Below are 19,492 nucleotides of genomic sequence, written 5' to 3' on the forward strand. Positions count from 1 at the left end.
GTCACCATGAGTCAAAAATCAACTTTAAGGCAGCTGGTTTATGGGTTATACTTTCAGAATATCCCTCGAGGCTTAGCTATTTTAATGGTGTGTGTGCCATTTTTCATTTGCCCCTTCTTGCTTAATATGTTTTTCATGTTTCAGCAGGGTTCCTAACTAATATTTTAAAACATTCCCACATTGATGATGTAAGTCTTAGCTGTTATGGACATTTCAATTAATATCTTCCTTCCAATGTGTTTTGGAAATCATGCTTTCCCCAGGAGTGGGATATCTGTGCTGAAGAGGCCAAACATCTTCAGGACTGTGACTGTACAATATTCTGTCTTCCAAAGGTGCTGGGTAATTCACCCTCCCAATCACAGCAGAAGAGTACAATATTTTCAACACACAGTTGACACCACAGGGTTTCAAGAAAAGCTCAAATTCTTGTCAGATGCTTTTAGCCCTTTGAGGATATCCAGCTTGTATGGAAGCTTCTTAACCTGAAACAAAAACAAAGGGATAGCAGCTCTCACTTCACCATACATTGAAGATCACAATCTCAAATGCCCTTAAGGTCCTAGCAGGGAGCGTGAATTTACCAAACAAGTTGTCAGGAAGCCAGTAAAAAAACATGGGGATTGTGGCAAAATGGAGAGGACGTGCCTCATCCACTGCATCTAAAGGAGCTGATCCACTCAGCTCCAGCTGAAGTGTCTCAATTTCAGAAGATCAGCTACTAATTCAAATTTAATATACATACCCCGTTGCCTATAGAGCAGCTGGTGGATTTGAACTGCCAAACTTCTGCTTAGCAGCCAAGCTCTTAACCCCTGCGCCATGAGGGTTCCATACACACACACACGAGAGTTGCCATGTTTCGGACACACACACACACGAGAGTTGCCATATGTCGGACACACACACACACACACACACGAGAGTTGCCATGTTTCGGACACACACACACACACGAGAGTTGCCATGTGTCGGACACACACACACACACACGAGAGTTGCCAGGTGTCGGAGTTTACTCCCTGGCAACTGGTTTTGGATTTAAAGTTGAAGTTGCTTTAATGAAGCACATACAATATAGCCATCGGGTGCCTACTATGTCCTATATGTCTGGAAATTTATCCGCAAAAACATAATCAAGAGAGTTTTTTCCTCGGTGCTTTAGTTGGAATCTTTTTTTTTTTTTTAATCTGCACTCCCTCTGATGCTTGTAATAAAGTTCCCACTTTCTTTTGAGCAACTATCCTTTACTTATCATTAATCTATGTATTCTAGGTGGTTGGTACATGCTAATAACTTGCCCATTCAGAAAGTTCCAACCTCCTGACCATAACTGAAATGGCCCACATCCACTGGGATTATGGAACTGGTAGGAATGAATGAATGGTACAGCTGGCAACCAATGTGCCATCGTATGGGAAAAGAGTACTTGAGATGGGAAGATGACACAGAAGAAAGAGGAGCCCAGAGATGGGAGGACAGCCCAAGTTCCAACCAGATCCCTTCTGGTTCAATCCAGTTTGCATTGAGATTGGTACTTCTTGCAATAAAAGACTTGATTAATACAGCATCTGATAAAATTGTTAGACTAAAGAAAAACTTAAAACAAACCTTGTGGATCTACTGTTCTGCTGAGAAAATTTTATTATGAATACACTTATGAAAAAGGAGGCGGCACTATTTTCGAAGTAGAAATTTTACTGATAATACCAAAAAAAGAAAAAAACAAAACAAAACCGAACCCACTGCCATTGAGTCAATTCCGACTCATAGCGACCCTACAAGACAGAGTAGAACTGCCCCACAGAGTTTCCAAGGAGCACCTGGCAGATTCGAACTGCTGACCTCTTAGTTGGCAGCCGTAGTACCTAAACACTACGCCACTAGGGTTTCCCCTGATAATACAGTCATCTTTTTTTCCAAGTATGGTTTCACTTACTAAGTATAAAGTAACTTGAAGGCCAGTTGTTAAGTAATTTCAAGACACTTAGATATAAGCCAAAAGCTCCTTAACTTTCTCTGAAAACGGTGTCAAGTAAGGATTTCTTTTAAATCAGTCTATATTTCTAGCTGGCATTTTACATCTACTCATGTTTTTAATTCCTTGGGACCAAATTAAACTGAAAAGAATAGAAAGGTTACTCATACAAGTATTGGTGGTGGGGCGTGGGGGAGGGGAGCAGCAAGTGGGAAGCAGCTTAGCTTTTGGGGGGGCAATCATTATTTTTATTTTATATTATTCATTAAACAATTACAGCTGGAACATTTTACCATTTTGGAATTAAGTAGGGTACAGGGTCTCTATGAGTTGGAACCAACTTGATGCCAAGAGGTTATAGAAAGACTATTTTTAAATTTACTTTGTTTATAGTGGTAAGTACATAACATTTGCCATTTCAACATTTTTTCACATGTAAAACGTAGTGTATTATAAATTAAGTTCATCATGTTGTACAGCCATCAACAGCAGTCTGGTCTTTAAAACTCAAATCTGCACATATCATTCTTATCTGGGTAATGAAAATTGACAGTAGTCTTAAAAAAAAGAAAAAAGAGAGAGAGGATGGCTTATAAATTATCTTGACCGCTCTTCTGAGTTTAGCAAATTTCTTTAAAAACAAGGAAAAGAAAAAATTTTCTATAATTATTATTATTATTTTTTAATCTAGGTATCTAGGAGTAATAAGAGATTGACTAAGTCTACTGAGGTAAAACGGAGTATGAAGAGAGTTATTTGGATGATTAAGTCCAAAAAGAAAGCTGTTATGGAAAAAGGCACATTCACTTTTACAGAGAATTTTTCCTAGCCATGCAGCTTGATTAAATTATCTGGATAACAGTCATTTTTCGACTTTTCCAGAAAGAGCTTAGCATGGTTGGTGAATTTTCCAACATAGAGTCTGATGCATTGATGACTGTTATCATTATTATTAATACTATAGATGATATATTGATTAGGTGAGCTATGTTCCTTAAAAAAAAAAAGAAAAAAACCAAACCCATTGCTGTCTGGTCCATTCAGACTCATAGTAACCCCACAGGACGGAGTAGAACTTCCCCATAGGGTTCCCAAGGAGTGGCTGGTGGATTCAAACTGCTGTCCTTTTGATTAGTAACAGAACTCTTAACCACTGTATATCCTTTTAGGGAACAATATGTATACTATATTATGTGCATATATGCACACACACATACAATATTGAAAGATTTCCAGGCAAAATTTACCTGGTCACAATTCACAGGTTAATGTAGATGACAGTGAAGAATGGAGTACTTGGTAGTAGTGAGGAAAGGTCTGGACCAGCCACCAGGAATGTTTGCTGCTTGGGTCTGTGCCAGGCTGTGTCAACCTCATCTCTTTGTGATGTACACAGTCTCTGCCCAGAGAGCTTTCTCCTGTATTCAGAGTCCATCCCTCAGAGCTGACCAGTCTCCAAGGAAAATGATTATTCATATATCATTCATGTACTTATTTTTCTTTGAAACTCCAGTAAATCATGGCATACCTCCCTTCCACCCCGTTTTTGGACCTCTCGGTAGACTCCATCCCTCAGACTCATATATTTGATCAATTGTCAAAGGACGTTTTTCTCATCTGCAAAGCAGTGAATCCCCATCTAAGGGGTTAACAATAAAGGCTAAATACGTTTCTCATTCTTGAGGTCATTATAATTTACACAGCTTTGAGGGCATCAAGCTTTCTGGGGCTTTTTCAACTTCACTGGTTGTTTTCTCTGTCTCATTTGTTAGTTCTCTGCTCAACACTTCACTCTGGAGTGCTCTGGAGTTCAGTCTTTGAACTCATCGTTGTTCTCTTCCTAAGTGATCTCATGTGTCCCATGGCTTTAAATGTCATCTATAGGCCAGCTTCCAAAGTTATATCTTTAGCCTTGACTATGCTCCAATTCTAGATTCAACTGTCCACTTGGCATTGCTGCTTGACCATCTAACATGATTCTAAAATATAATATATGTAAAATAGAACTATCAATCCCCATGCCCCAACTTCCCCATCTAATTCGTCCTCAGACCTCCCCATCTCAGAAAATGGCACCACCAGTGCTCAGGCCAAAGCCAAGGAGCTTTGATTCTTCTATTTCATCCTTTCACACATTTTTAATCCGTTGGGATGTTCTGTTGATTCAATTTCCAAAGTATATCCCAAATTGCAATACTTCTCTTCGTATACACTGCCATCAGCCTATCTTTCTTCACTTGACTGATGAAATTACCTTTGAACTGGTCTGCCTTTTCCCCACTTTTGACCTGATACAATGCTGTCAGGGGCATAGCTCCTTAAAACGTTCATCAGCTCAAATCACCCCCCTACTGAAAACCCTCAACTCATTTTCTCTCATTCTTATAATAAAACCAAGATTCCTTTCCATTTCTGACAAGCCACTCGTGATCTGGCCCAGCCTTCCCCTCCAACCTTCCATATTCCCATTCTCTGTCTCTATGCCTCTGTCTCTGCCCCATCTTTCTTCTCTGTCTGATTCATGATACCTTTACTCCCATTTCAAGGCCTTGGCACTTATTATTTCCCTCCTGGAATGTTCTTACTACAAATCTTCCCATTGCTGAGTTCTCATGGTTCAGGTCTCAATCAGCTGTTTTCCCTCAGAGAAGACTTCCCAATGGCTCCATGTAAAGTGGGAACACACAGTGATGCTCTATCACGTTACCTTATTTTATTTAGGGCACTTAGCATAGGTTGAACCACACTAAAGTACAATTTTTTTTTGTTGTTGTTCAGAAATGATCAGTTTCTTATGATTCAGCCTAGTATTAGCTAAAATGTTGTTTGTTAAGAGCAGAGAACTTGCTTGTCTTATTTACCTTGTATTTCACAATGTCAAGAACAATGTCCAACACATAAAAAGAGCTAAGAATTGTTTCCCAAAATTGAATGAATGGATGAACTAATAAATGAAAATCATGAGTCAATAATAAGGAGATTTGGCCTATTCAGGAAATTAGGAGGGCTTCCCTGTGGAAACTCTATGGGGCAGTTCTACTCTGTCCTATAGGGTCACTATGAGTCGGAATCGACTTGACGGCACTGGGTTTCCCTGTGGAAGTGACATTTGAATAGAGGTTTGATGAGTTTATGGGTGTAATGTAGCTTTCTTCCTGGGAGTCAGTGAGTGGTTGCGGAGCAGGAAGTTGGGTCAGGAGTGGTGCCATGTACAAAGACCCCAGAGTTGGAGGAACACTGATGCATTGGAGGAATAAAAAGAAGGCTCATGTGGCAGCAGCTAAGCAGTCAGGAGGGCTGGTGGTACACGAGGTAACTTGTTTTCAAGTTAAGTTTCTCAGTGAATTTTTTTTTTTTTTCTTAAAGACTTATGTGAAATTATAATACATTTCCAAGGCCTACCCACATCTCTGCCCCTTTTGTTCTGTGAGGACCCTCAGAAATTTGATTACCCTACCAATTAAAAAAAAAAAAAACACCAATTTAGAAAGTCATAAATTCCTAGAAGGGGAGACTGATTTTCTGGGAATTGTTTATTGGACTGTACTCATCTGGGAAGAAGAGTCTGCTTCATGTGCCCAGTCCAGCACTGATGAGAACAGCAAGAATATTCATGTAAGAATTGGGTGGCAGCCTAGCTTTTAAAACTCATCTCTCCACATATAATCCACACGGCATTGTGGTACTAAAATAATCGCAGGGAGGTGCCGGGGATGGGGGAGGCAGCTCCAGCCTGGGTACTGGAACACATGGACTTTCATCCTAGCATTGCTATATAAGAGCTTTTTGATCAGGACTTCCCTGCCTCAATGTAAAAACACATTGAAAACCACTGGCCTGGTCTCCTTTTGTGGTTTATACATGCCCTACCTTTCAGAACTCCAGCTTCCTCAAACAATGAAACGAACAAACAAAAAAAAACAAAATGAAACAAAACCAACCAACAAAAAACCCCAACAAGATGCAGAAAATAGAACCCAGAGGGAGACGACCTGGGACTGAATCCCAGCCCCGCCAGTTATTAGCTATGTGACCACGTGTTTTAGTTTCTGACGGCTATCAAAACAAAAATAATACAAAATGGGTGGCTTTAAAGTAAGTCAGTTTATTGCCCCGCAGTTCTGGAGGCTAGAAGTCCAAAATTGGAGCCTCGATAGCAGGGCTGTGCTCTCTTTGTCTGCTATAGGGGAAGATCCTCCCTTTTGTCTTCTAACTTCTGGTAGCCCCAGGCATTTCTTGGTGCTCCTAGGCTTGTAGACGTATCTTCAAATGACACCTTCTCCTGCGTATGACTGATCCTGTGTCTGTTGTCCCCTTTTATAAAACACTACTCAGAAGAGATCAGGACTGACCTTACTCTAGTGTGACAACTTAACTGATAAGATCTGCAAAGAAAACTCTATTTCCTCAAACAAGATCACATTCCCGGGTACAGGGTTCAACATCATTTTGGGAGACAGAATTCAATCCATAACACCATGAGTGAATTATCTCACCTCTCTGAGTCTTGAAAATTTAATGGGATCGCGCATGCCAAATGCTAGCACGGTGCTTGATCCATAACCAACCTACCCATTGCCGTAGAATGGACTTTAACTCATGGCAACCTCATAGGACAGAGTAGATCTGCCCCACAGGTTTCCTAGGCTGTAAATCTTTACAGGAGCAAATCACCAGGTCTTTTCTTCTGAAGAGCCGCTGGTGGGTTCAACAAGGAATATTTGGTGGTTTTACAAGGAATATTTGGTAAATCGAGAGTGCATTTGTAATTAGAACTCAGATTATAAGGCTGCAGGTTTGAACTAAATGAGGGTGCAGCCCCCCGCCTCTTTCTCTTAATTTACTAGGTGTTAGAAGCAGAAGTGAGTTTTAATAGCTGCAAACCTGTTTGAGAAAAATGTCTTCTCCAGTGTAAGTCATCAGTTTAGCTAGAGGGTTAAATTGTTTCACTGTATTTGCTCTGTTCAGATCCCTGCAGGAAAGACATGTGGAAGAAGAAACTGTTACTTAAGTGACCTGTCTTATTCTTGAAGAGGAGGATGCTGACTTAAGGGAAATGACAAGTTCATGTACCTGAGAGCTAGGAAGCCCACCTGAACTCCACTGAGAAGCATATTTTACAAGAGGCAGAGAGAAGCATTTAGGTACAAACTCAGCCATAATGAGCTGAGGTCTGGCCTTCTCAGCCCTGGGTATATATCAGAATCACATGGTTCTTATACGTATTTTTATATGAGTCAGTATACAGATGCCTGGGACCCCAGCCCCCGTAATTCTAAGCAGAATCTCTTGAATGACCCCAGGTAGCAGGGTGTTATGAAGCTGTCCAGGTGATTTGCATATACTGTTGGGAATGAGAACCACTGGTTTAGGTGAAGAACTAGATAACCAACATAATACAGTTTATTGTCCCTGGGTAGTACAGTTAAATGCTCGGCTGCTAAAGGAAAGGTTGGAGATTCGAGTCCACCCAGAGGTGCCTCGGAAGAAAAGCCTGACGATCTACTTCTGAAAAATCAGCCACTGAAACCCTAGGGAGCACAGTTCTACTCTGACGCACATGGGGCCACCATGAGTTGGAGCTGACTGCAGCCGGTATAATACAGTTGTGCTGTTTGGCGGAGCTAAATTAGGGCAATGTTGCTGGGCTTTTAGCATGCAATGCTAATAGATTTCTTGGTCCTTACTGTGCAGAGAGCCAACAACTCTCACACAGCTTCACCAATACTAGTTAATACCTTATGTTTGTATTTTATTGTCAATTTTCAGAAGCACGTTTATATTCTCAAAGCCACCCCCAAGAGTAATCAGAAATCACGTTCTATCTTGGTTTTTGTTGCTAGGTGAACAAACGGGCTTAGAAAAGTCATTTGACTTACCCAAGTTCAGTCTGGTTGGTTCCTTCCTTTCCTCCATTTGTTTATTATTCAGTGACATATACTGAGTGTCTGCCATGTCATGGAGGCTTACAAGTTAACTAGTTGGGAAATTGCAGAAGTAGGACACAGAATTCTAGGTGAGAGAAGGCTCTGTGATGATAGGAATGTGGCATTGTCAAGCAACTGAGAGAAGAGGTTTCCTGTTGAAAGTTTTCTGTTACGGGGATGTTGCAGCAGGGACCCCCTTAGAGTTCTGAATTCACTGGAACGGGGCTATGGGTTTTCCTGTTCTCAGTTCCTTGTCCTCAGCATTTACACACATCTTTTCTCTCCATTCCAGGCATTCAATCTCTATTTTCAACATGCAGTCCTCTTTGTTAGATGTTTTTTTTTGCCCCCATTATGGAACTATCTCTACACATGTGTTTCTGCTACAGCTGTGAGTCAAACTGTCCCCTCTGTCTTGGCCATCATATTAGTCATGTGACCAAGGGCTGGCCAATCCGAGTACCTGTTTCTTTTGTTCACAGTGATTGGTCTAAAATGAGGGCATGTGTTTCCAACATGGCCGATCATAGATCTACTATGTGATTTCACTTGAGGATGCCGGAAGAAATTGTGTCTCTCTTCTCTATGGATCATGAGCTTCTCTTTTGCCTTTTAAGGAGAGAGCTGTCTCTTGTAAAAGGCACTGAGGTCAGCCCGCAAAGGGAGGGCCGGACAAGCAGAACCAAGATATGAAGAGAGTGGAAGGTGTGGCCGCATAGTGTGTGGCCTGGATCTACCTATGCCTGAGGTTTCCGATTACATGAACCAATAAATTCCTTCTATTGCATCAAAGAGTATAATTTGTATTTGTACGGTTTTTAAAAAAAAAAAAACAGAAAATACCTGATCATTACAGCACACATCCTAAAGACTTGAGGCATTTCAAAATGTTTTTAATTAACCAGTTTCAGCCCAGTATCGGGTGCTACACACCATGGAAGACCCTAAGGACAAAATCCCTTTGGCCTTGGTTTCACTGGGCAGCCGTCTAAGCATCGTGGGGCATGAGGTGTGCTTTACGGCAGTGATTCTCAATGCACGATCTCAGAACCAGCGGCATCAGCAGCACTGGGGAACTTGCTAGAGAGGCAAACGTGTAGTCCTTTCCCTAGACCTACTGCGTCGGAAACTCTGGGGTGGTTCTCAGCTTCTGTATTGTAACAAGGCCTTCAAGTGACCTGATGCTGACACTTGAGAACTGCTGCTTTAGAGCCACCACGTGTCTTCCCCCCTCCCTTCTTTTTAGATGAGAGGCGGTTAATATTTGGAGTGATGGTTATGAAGCATGTATCACACACAAAAAAATTCTCCCCCGTCTAAGCAACTTGGCAGACTTCGACAACCTGGAAGTGTCTCAACCTATTTCTGTTAATAATAATTATAACCAAGCAGTGATAATAATGGTAGCTAAACTTCATTGAATGCTTATTATATACCAGGAATTGTTCTAATTTCTTACATGTATTACCTCCTTTTTGAAAGTTAGCATTGTTAAATTTTTGGATTCAGAGTCTTCCCAGAGTGAGTTCTGAGTAATGTGGTAACGAGCGCTGGATTAGTGATGGTAGCAGGGGTAGAATTCTTACCTACCATGAGGGAGACCTAGGTTTGATTCTATTCCTGGCCAAGGTACCGCATGTGTAGCCACCACGTATCTGTGGAGGCTTGTGTGTTGCTATATTGCTGAACAGATTTCAGTGGAGCTCCAAGACTAAGGAACTGTGCAGAAGGGCATGGTGATCTACTTCTGAAAATCAGCCAGTGAAAACCCTATAAATCACAAAGGTCTAGTCTGCAACTGATCATGGGCATGGCGCAGGATCGGGCAGCATTTCGTTCTGTTGTTCATGGAGTTGCCGTGAGTTGGAGGCAATTTGAAGGCAGCTAACAACAACAGAAGCAGAGCCTGAATGTCTAGCTCCACTGCAGTGCATTTCCCGTATCTGCCAGGTGCATTTTCAGGGGGCTCTCATGGTCCCTCTTATTAGCTCAGAAGAGATAACATCCTTCAAGAGAATCAAAGGGACATTTTTAATGGTGAAAAGGAAAGGGAATAACCTTTGGGAGGAAGCTACAGATGGAAAATCCTTGCGAATAATTTCATTATTTGCCTGTTATCTCTTAAGCCTGGCTACTCCAGGTGGAATGTTGGTGCAATATACAAGCCACCTGTTTTCAATATGGTAACTTGAAGCTGATTAAAAGAGTCTGGTACTATGGAGATGGAATTATAAGTTTATATATTTATTTATTGGGTTGTCATCTTTTCAAGCACTTGATAGGCTATTAGAGAGATTCTACTATTGCTGACCTGGAAAGGTTGGCTGTTCGAACTCATTCAGCAGTTCCACGGAGAAAGAACCTGGCCTATCATTCTGGTTCAAACCCCAACTGAAAATTTGCATGTCTAACAAGTTCCCAGACAATGCTAATACTGCTGGTTAGGGATCAGTTCTGAGAACCACTAGTAGAGCAGTGGTTCTCAAAATTTATCATACATAACAATCACCTGGGGACCTTGTTAAAATGTAGATTCTGATTCAGTATATATGGGAGTGGAAATGCAAATTCTCAACATGGGTTCAAACCGGAACAAACCAGTTGGAAGTCCTGGATTACAGCCTTGGAAACCCTATAGGCAGTTCTACTCTGTCACATGGGGTCTCTGTGAGTGGAAAATCCACGCAATGGCACCTAACAACAATAACATCATCCAGGTGAACTCCTTAAGAGCCACCTGGGGAGCTTGAAAGTATAGTTTTCTGGGTGCCACCCCTTGAAATTCTGAGTTAGTTGATCTGGAGTGGAGCCCAGCGTTGTGTATAATCTGAAAAGATAGTTTGGAAACCTCTTTAAATCAATCACGACCAATGGTTTACAAACTCTGCCTTAGTTTTTCAGGGGAAGTGCCGTAAGGACTACAGGGAGTTGATTGCCACTATGAAAGTTTTATATTCTGGTTTTTGTTGTGAGGCTTCATTTAAGGAAAGATGTGCCGCAAGTTTTTGTTTTGTTTTTTTAAACCACCATTCTGGTTTAACTCTTTGTTTTCCAGATACGGAAACTAAGACCAGGAGAGGTGAAGTGACTTACTCAAAATCATCATTTGGGCTTACACGGAATTGGGACTTGAGTGTAGGCCCTCTGACTCCTATTACAGTGCTACCTTCTTGAGGGAAACGGCCTTCTCAGAAACTCTCCAACTTTCCAGCTCTAAGGCAGGCTTAGGGAGATAAGATAATGTGGTCAGCTCCTCTGATTGCTAACTTGAGATACTCACCATTTAAAGTCTGACCCTTTATGAACTTGGTTGGCTCCTTCACCGGAATCTGTGGGCTACATCACAGCCTGTGGGTGTTCTCTGATGCCCTGTGATACCTAGAGGGAGAATGGTTAACATTGCCCTAAGCGCAGAGTTTGGAGCAGAGAACCTGGGCTTTCTTCTTCCTTTTTGGAAGTCCCCTGTTTCATCTGGCTGTGTATCTTTTTGAGGAGAAATATTAAAAAACAGATTTTAAGATTCCTGTTCTAGAAATAAAAATAAGAAAACCATATTTTATAAAACTTCAGAAGGGCCAGCCTGTGATTTTGGGAATTCAACACTGATTTTGGAGAAAAACTGAAAAGTATTTGTTGACACATGTAAGTATCAAAATATTTAAGGCAGAGATACGTACAGCAGGGTTCATGGAAAAGCAGGAAAGAGATTGTACAGATATGTGCATATGACCTGTGTAGTATACACACACACATTTTCTGTCCCAAAGAGGGTATTTCGCAAGGCTCCTTTGTAAATATGAGGCAGGCTACGGAAAAGAAATAATGTTTTGGCCCCTCTTACTAACTGGGATACCTTCTGTTGGTGGCTACACTTTCCCATTTAGTAATTCACCAAGGAGTGGATTGGTGCCCAATGGATGATGAGAAAGCAGTATATTACTACTTTTCACATAGTGTTGCCTATTTTTGTTGTTGATGTTGTTTTATTGAAGGTATATGTTAACCTGCAGTAAAAGAGCAAATAGTTCTTTAACTGACGGAAAGTTTAATTAGTACCAAGTCAGGGTGTTAGGAGCTTTACCTCTTGTTTATATAACATGTTTCATTATATTATCCAAAGAGGGCAAGGTCATAAAAGAGAATACTTCAGAGGGCATTCCATGAGGGTTTACCCCCAGTTCTCTAAGTCTGCCTTCTCCCGTGTTTCCGACTCAGAGCGACCCCTTAGTGTTTCCAACGCTGTAAATCTCCACAGAAGCAGACTGTCACGTCTTTTTCCTGAGGAACCAGTGGTGGTTTCAGACCGCTGACATTTCACTTAACAGTCCATCGCTTTAAACACTGCACCACCAGGGCTCCTTTGCTTGGAAGAAAGGCCTGGTGATTTAGTTCTCAAAATCAGCTATTGAAAGGCCTGTGGAGCAGTTCTACTCGGGCACACACGGTGTGGCCATGAGTCGGAGCCAACTCAGTGGCAACTGTTGTTTTCTCCTGGAGAAGGGATGGAGCTGGTGAGTGGTACTCTTCCAGTTTGATCTCTCTATACCCTGAAGCTGCTGTGAGTTTCCCTCCTAAGCTATTTGAAGGCGAACATAGCTTAATACCACAAAGATTAATTTTCTTTCAAAGATTATCCTCTGTATTCCATGAGAGGGGTTGCCCATTGAGTCTATGGGAAGTTTGCAACAGTGTTGACCCTACTTCTTACAAAACAACATGCCTGGTTTGATTATTTTTACATATTTGCCAGCTTCTGCTGGAGCTACTCTAGAGGAATGGGCCCAGCCCTGGGCCATTTCTTTTTGGTTCTCAGGGCATAGAGAAATGGTTTAAAGTTTATTCCTCTACTTGCAGATGTGCCTTTTTCAAGTAGAGGGAGCATAGCAGGTATTTGTGTATCACGGTGTTCTAGGGCCCCCAAATGCTTACTAACCAATGATAAAATATTTGGGATCCAATAAGTGAAGCTTAGATATTCCGTTTATAATACAACATGCAGGAAAAAGTGCTGCTTTGGCCTTTGTTGATATACCTGTTCTACCCAGACCGTGGTTATTTGATTAATTGAGCACTAAATATAATTATGCAGTGACGTTAGGAGCATAAGACACACAAACTTTGGGGGCTAGCATGTGGGCCTCTGCCCTCTCCTTCTGGTCTATCCCAGTTGATTTTACACCCAAGTCTGGAATTAGCATCATGGCAACATTAGAGAAGAGGAAGTGGATCTACACTGGACATCCAGCCATGTAGAAAACGATCAGGCCTTGACATACAGGCATCTGAAAGGGTCGGTGAAATAGAAGGAAGCATTCTTAGTTATAGTACGTTCTTCAATGCCCAGAGCTGGGAAATTAAAGTCATAATAATATGTAAATAATTTTCCCTTGCCTTTTTTTTTTTTACCTTTAGCATGCAGAAGCTGGGCCTTACATTGTTTAACACAGCTTTCAAATTACATTATATAATCAAAAGAAATTATGTTTTTCTATAAATTTTCCTAGAGCAAAAAATATGATGGCAGAAGGGTGTTTTTTTTTCTTGACTTAGAAGTGTATTTACTTGATTGTCTTATTTTTTTTATTTCAATATAAAAACCATGTTATCAGATGGATTTGGTTTCCTCACAGAGTGATAATTTGATTTCACTAAGATCTGTAATATATTGTCCCTTCTAACTGCCTCCCAGCCTGAACTCCGGGTATGTAGTTGGAATGCTTGTGCCCTACCAAGTTGTCTGTTAGTCTAGGAGATTATTTCTATATACCTTTTTTTTTTCCACGCCTATTCCACAGACACTTACGTTACCAGACTTTGAATGTGGTATGTGTATCAACCTCCAAATAAGAAAGTAGATTCTGACAGAGCTATATGATCAAAAGTAATTTCCCTTTTGTAACTACTCCACAAAGAAAAATAGAACATTTGAAGTTGTTCAGATACTTCCATTGTCTTACATTAGTATTCTCTACTGAAAGCTGTCATATAAAGCTAGAGCAAAGCTGAAATAATACTATCCTGTATAATTTTATTTTGTATTTTTGTGTTTTCCCCCTAACTTACTGCCTGTTTCTTTTCAATATTTTCAACGTCATTTTTTTATTGCCTGCTGGGCCAATCTTTTCTCAAATCAACAGTAGAATTTTCTTATTATGTTTCAAATATCTTAAGGATGCTACTGTATTTCCAGGGCAACAGTCCCAAGAGCTCCAGCCCATGTGGAGAGGAGAGTGGGTAGGTCTGGGATCTTGGGAAAGGAAGCAAAGGCTTGAGTGCTGTGGTCTCCCCTCGGCTAACTTTGGCTTGAAGAGGAGTAAGCCCAAAGTGAAGATAAAGACAGACTGAGGCAGAGGGTTCTGGAGCTTGTTTTCAGAGAACTTGGCCCAGATCTGTCTTCTAATGAAAACAAATGAGAAATAGAAGCACAAGTTAAAAATAAAACCAACTAACTAACTAAATAAAAACCTTTGGGAGAGCATTTTTCTCACCCAATCTAAAATCATAGCGGAGTAGATTTTAAATTCAGGGAAAGAGTTGCATAGAGATGCAACTGTTACTCTTTGAAGTCAAAAGAGAGAGGTGATAAGTGAAAGCAACGCTGAGAGTTGAAAATTTCCTTGGCTCAGAGTGTGTGTGCCAGTGCTACTGGGAAGCTGGAGAGAAAGGCCTAGGACGCATTTCATCTGTGGAGAGCCCAGAAGTCCTGAGGGAAGATTCCATAGAGCAAGGGAGATTTGCCTTATGACCTGGACCTTATTTTCTCTATAATTTCTTCATAACCCCTTGGCTTTGAAATGATGCAGTTATAAGTATAGATGCAATCTGCCTGCATGACAAGATAGTTGGCGAAATTTTCCTGTGCTTCTCCATACAACAACAATAACTAGTAATAATAACAACAATAAACCAAAAATCAAACCGATGGCCGTCGAGTCAATTCCGACTCATAGCACAACCCTACAGGACAGAGTAGAACTACCCCATAGTATTTCCAGAGAGTGGCTGGTAGATTCGAGCTGCTGACCTTTTGGTTAGAGCCAAACTCTTAACTACTATGCCACCAACATTCCATAACAGTAATACCAAAAAACCAAACCTGTTGCCGTCGAGTCAACTCTGACTCATAGTGACCCTATAGGACAGAGTAAAACAACCCTTCTTCAATAAAGCCCAATCCCCTCCTTCCCGCTCTCTCTGAGTTATTTCTTCCTCCTTCCTCAGTCTTTAGTACGCAGCATTGCCCCTAAGAAAAGACATTCACCTCCAGGTTAGAGATCCGTGTTTTATACTTAGGGCATTTTTTGTTCTCACAAGCACAGAATTTTCCAGTGCAGAGATGATGAGGTTAAATGAGATATATTGAAGTACACATGTTCTTGGAGGTGTCTGAAGAGAAGCGCTGTATAAATCAAATCAGGTATTAACACCATCACAACGTTAGTAGCAGCCATCAGCAACAGGCTGCCCTTGAAGTGTTCATTCCCATCTAGACGTGACTTTGCATTTATGAGTTAATATTTAAATGCCATGAGGCTCGTCTTTGACCTTATTTGAAAATAGTAGAGTGACGGTGATTTTTATCTTTCCATTTCCATTACAGGGGGACTGCAGGTGGTATCTACTCTGGGCCCAGGCATGCATCTTACTGGAAGATGTCTGCTATTTTTCTAGCGTTTGGCTCAGAGCTCTCACACGTTGCTAACGGCATGAAGTGATATGTTTTCCTGTAGTTTCTGATGCATAGTGATGCCCATCAACAGTGACGGGGTCTAAAAAAAAAAAAAAAAAAAAACCTGCAGAAAAACATCAGCGAACAGCTGTTCCAGACATATTAGCATTTTTTCTTTTTATTTATTTTTCTTATTCATTCATTTATTTTGAGACTCCCTGAGTCAAAATCTCACTGAGTTAGGTTTGCTCCAAGGGAGGTACAGCTTTTGAAACCGATCAGAACCCCAAGATTTCAGAGAGAAGAGAGGGAGGAAGACAGCGAGAAAGGAAGGTTAGGAAGGAAAGAGCTGTGATGATGACATAAATGAACTAGACAGGAGGTAACACGGATTTCAGAAGAGACAAGGGATCTATCAATCAATTTTCTCCCACTTTGAAAAACATAACAATGTGATTTTGGTTCTAAACAGTATGCTTCTAAGTTAAACAAGGAGATAAGAAAGAAACAGATGAGTTTTTGCATAAAGTACACCTTAGCAATGAGATAACCCTGGGTGGGAGGAAGGGGGAGGAGATTTTTTTTTTGGTGCTTTAGGTGAAAAGTTTACATCTCAAGATAATTTCTCAATCAAAAATTTATGCATATATTGTTATGTGACCTTAGTTGCAATCCCCACAGTGTGACAGCGCACTCCCCCTTTCCACTCTGGTTTCCCTGTGTCCATTCAACCAGTTCCTGTTCTTTCCTGCCTTCTCATCCTGCCTCCTAACAGGAGCCACCCAATTGGTCTCCTGTATCTGATTGAACTAAGAAGCACACAACTAACACGTATTATTTTTTGTTTTATAGTCCTGTCTAATCTTTGTCTGAAGAGTTGGCTTCAGGAATGGTTTCGATTCTGGTTTAACTGCATCTGGGGCCAGGAGGAAAAATTTTAAAAAGTAATATCCTTCGTTTTGTTTTATAATTGAGCCACACATTAACATTTGTGAATTGGTTACTAGTTTCTTAAGATTTTAAAAGTGAAAAGAATCTATTACTGGCCTTATTGCCATGATCAAATATTCTAGGCATCCTTATGCCTGAGATTTCAGTTTTATACAAGGCACTTTGAATTGCAATTGCTGGAAGAGATTGGTTTATGAGATGTGAGCAAACTCAATTTGAAAAAAAAATTGAGCTCTCATTCTGTGCATAGTGTTGGGCACTATGGAGTGGTCAAAAGAAAAGACGACATCATGATGGGGGACATATCAGCACATGTGGGACAATTTGGGGACAATATGAGGCAGTCTATGGTGGGCATTGAGTGGGGCTTCCACTGTGAGCACTTACGGGCATCAGAGGGAGGAGAGATTGCGTCAGGTGGAGAGGGGCTTGAGCAAATATTAAGAGGGTAGGAAGGTTTCAAGTAAGTAGCAATGTAGTGGAAGAAAACCCCAGGCATAGAAAACATGTTGTTCTTGTTAGTTGCTATCCAGTGAGCCCTGACTCGTGGAGACCCCATATATAACAGAACAAAATGTTGCCTAGTCCTGAGCTATCTTCATGATCATTGCATGATTGTTGCGGCTATAGAGTCAATCCATCTCATTGAGCATTTCCCATGTTTTCACTGGCCCTCTACTTTACCAAACATGATGTCCTTTTCTAGGGATTCATCTTTCCTAATGACATGTCTGTATTCTGTTGTGATCCATAAAGTTCGCACTGGCTAATTTTTAGAAGTAGATCACCAGGTCCTTCTTCTCAGTCTGTTGTAGTCTGGAAGCTCCACTGAAACCTGTCTACCATGGGTGACCCTGATGGTTTTTGAAATACAGGTGGCATAGCTTCCAGCATCATAGCAACATACAAGGCACCACAGTATGACAAACTAACAGACAAGTGGTGGATAGAAGACATGGAGGCGGGTAAAACATGCCAGTGTTTGTAAGATTCCACGATGCTTGCTGCTGGCTGTCACGGATCGTGTGAGCTACAAGTTGGAAAAAATGAGATCGTGTAGGTAGTTATAAACCAAAAAAAACCAAACCCACTGCCGTCGAGTCGATTCTGACTCATAGCGACTCTATGGGACAGAGTAGAACTGCCCGATAGAGTTTCCAAGGAGCGCCTGGTAGATTCGAACTTTCAATCTCTTGATTAGAAGCCATAGCACTTAACCACTATGCCACCAGGATTTCCGTAGGTAGGTAGGTACAGGAAGCATTTATTAAATGCCTAATATATGCTGGGCAGCACTTTAAGAATTGGGAGTACAAAAATAAGTAGGATTTGATACTTTAAAATCTCACTGTCTACCAAAAGAATCAAACAAGGAAATCAATAATCACAAAATTAGTGTGATACACACAAAAATAGAGGTTTTTAGAAGGTTTCCTAGTGGCAATGAGAAAGGGTATCATTCCTGCTTAAGGCAGGAGGTCCTATAATTGAATATAATCTTTTCCATTATAGTGTTCAATTGAGAAAACTGGATTCAGACACTTTCACATGGATGTTATGGGAGCAAACATAAATGGCAAAGATGTGAATTGTTCTTCCTGCAAATCCAGTTATAATGTGTTCTGAATCAAAAGCCGTGGTCCTTTCATCTGGATCATTCAGCATTAGCATTTCAGCTGACAGTTTGGGGGTGCTGAGAAACTTCGGAGGGAAAAGAAAGACCTGGAATTCAAAGAATGTTTTCCACTTTTAGTGATGAATTCATATTACGTACCCCCATTTAGAGCCGCATAAGCTCTGCAGACTCCAGCTTCTGTAGTTTTAAAGCCAAATGGATTATTTGAGGGAGTCTGGTCTCTGCTGATAATTGCAAGAAGGATAAGAGGGTTATAAACAAACAATGGGCTGAAAAGTAAACAACAGAGAACAATTTTATTCGGTATCTCTATTTCTTATAATTAAGTCTCAGCTCAGTAATTTGTTTGGAGCTTAATTTTCAATAATTTTCTGCAAGTCACAGGATGCTAGGTCTTAACACGAGCAACTGTGTTAAGCTGGCCTATTTGAAGTTAAGGTTGTAGAAATACAGAGAGGTTGTAGTAAAGGTCTAACTATCCCATATTATCTACATTGGGAAATTGTTGTCATATGGACAGGAGGGGGAACAGGTCACCTTATTTGCAGCCATTACAAAAAAAATAAAAATGACATTCATTCATTCGATAAATATTGAGTACCTTCCACCCGCCAAGCATTGTGTTAGTCACTTGCTAAGTTTTTATAATCAGGAAAGTTTTGTCTTTGAAACCCAGTTCAGGAATGTGCAGCACTTTCTTGTAGCAATAATAATGCTAGCTAACATTTATTGTACACTTCCTGTGTGTCAGGCTTTTTAAGTGTTAACTCATTTAAAATCTTCCCAGTTTTATAAGGTATTATTATTATCATCTGCTTTTTACAGTTGAGGAGTCCCTGGGTGGTACAAACGGCTAAGCATTTGGCCAGTAACTTAAAGGGTGGAGGTTTGAGTCCACCCAGAGGTGCTTCTGAAAAATCTGCCATTGAAAACCCTATGAAACAAGATTCTAGTCTGACACACAAGGGGTTGCCATGAGGATGACTTTTATTTTTTTAACTGTTGAGGCAACTGTTAGCTTAGAGGGAGAAAGAAACTTGCCAAGGCCACACAGCCAGAAAGGATTCAAAGGAAGCCTGACTTCAGAATCTACATACTTAAATACTTTGATAAATATACTCCTTATCTTGTCAACGAATCAACACGAATGTATTGAGCGTATCCACTTATCTGTGAACCTTTTAAGAGCAGACACTTTTCTTCATTCTCTTCTTATGCCGAGCACCTAGTATGGAAATTCATAATAAATGTTGAATAAATACTGCAAGGAATGTTCAAAATACAGAAGGAAAGGTTCCTGTTTGACGTTATTTATAGCCTAATTATGACTG

Source organism: Elephas maximus, chromosome 20 (assembly GCF_024166365.1).
Source record: "Elephas maximus indicus isolate mEleMax1 chromosome 20, mEleMax1 primary haplotype, whole genome shotgun sequence".
Classification (NCBI taxonomy): Eukaryota; Metazoa; Chordata; class Mammalia; order Proboscidea; family Elephantidae; genus Elephas; species Elephas maximus.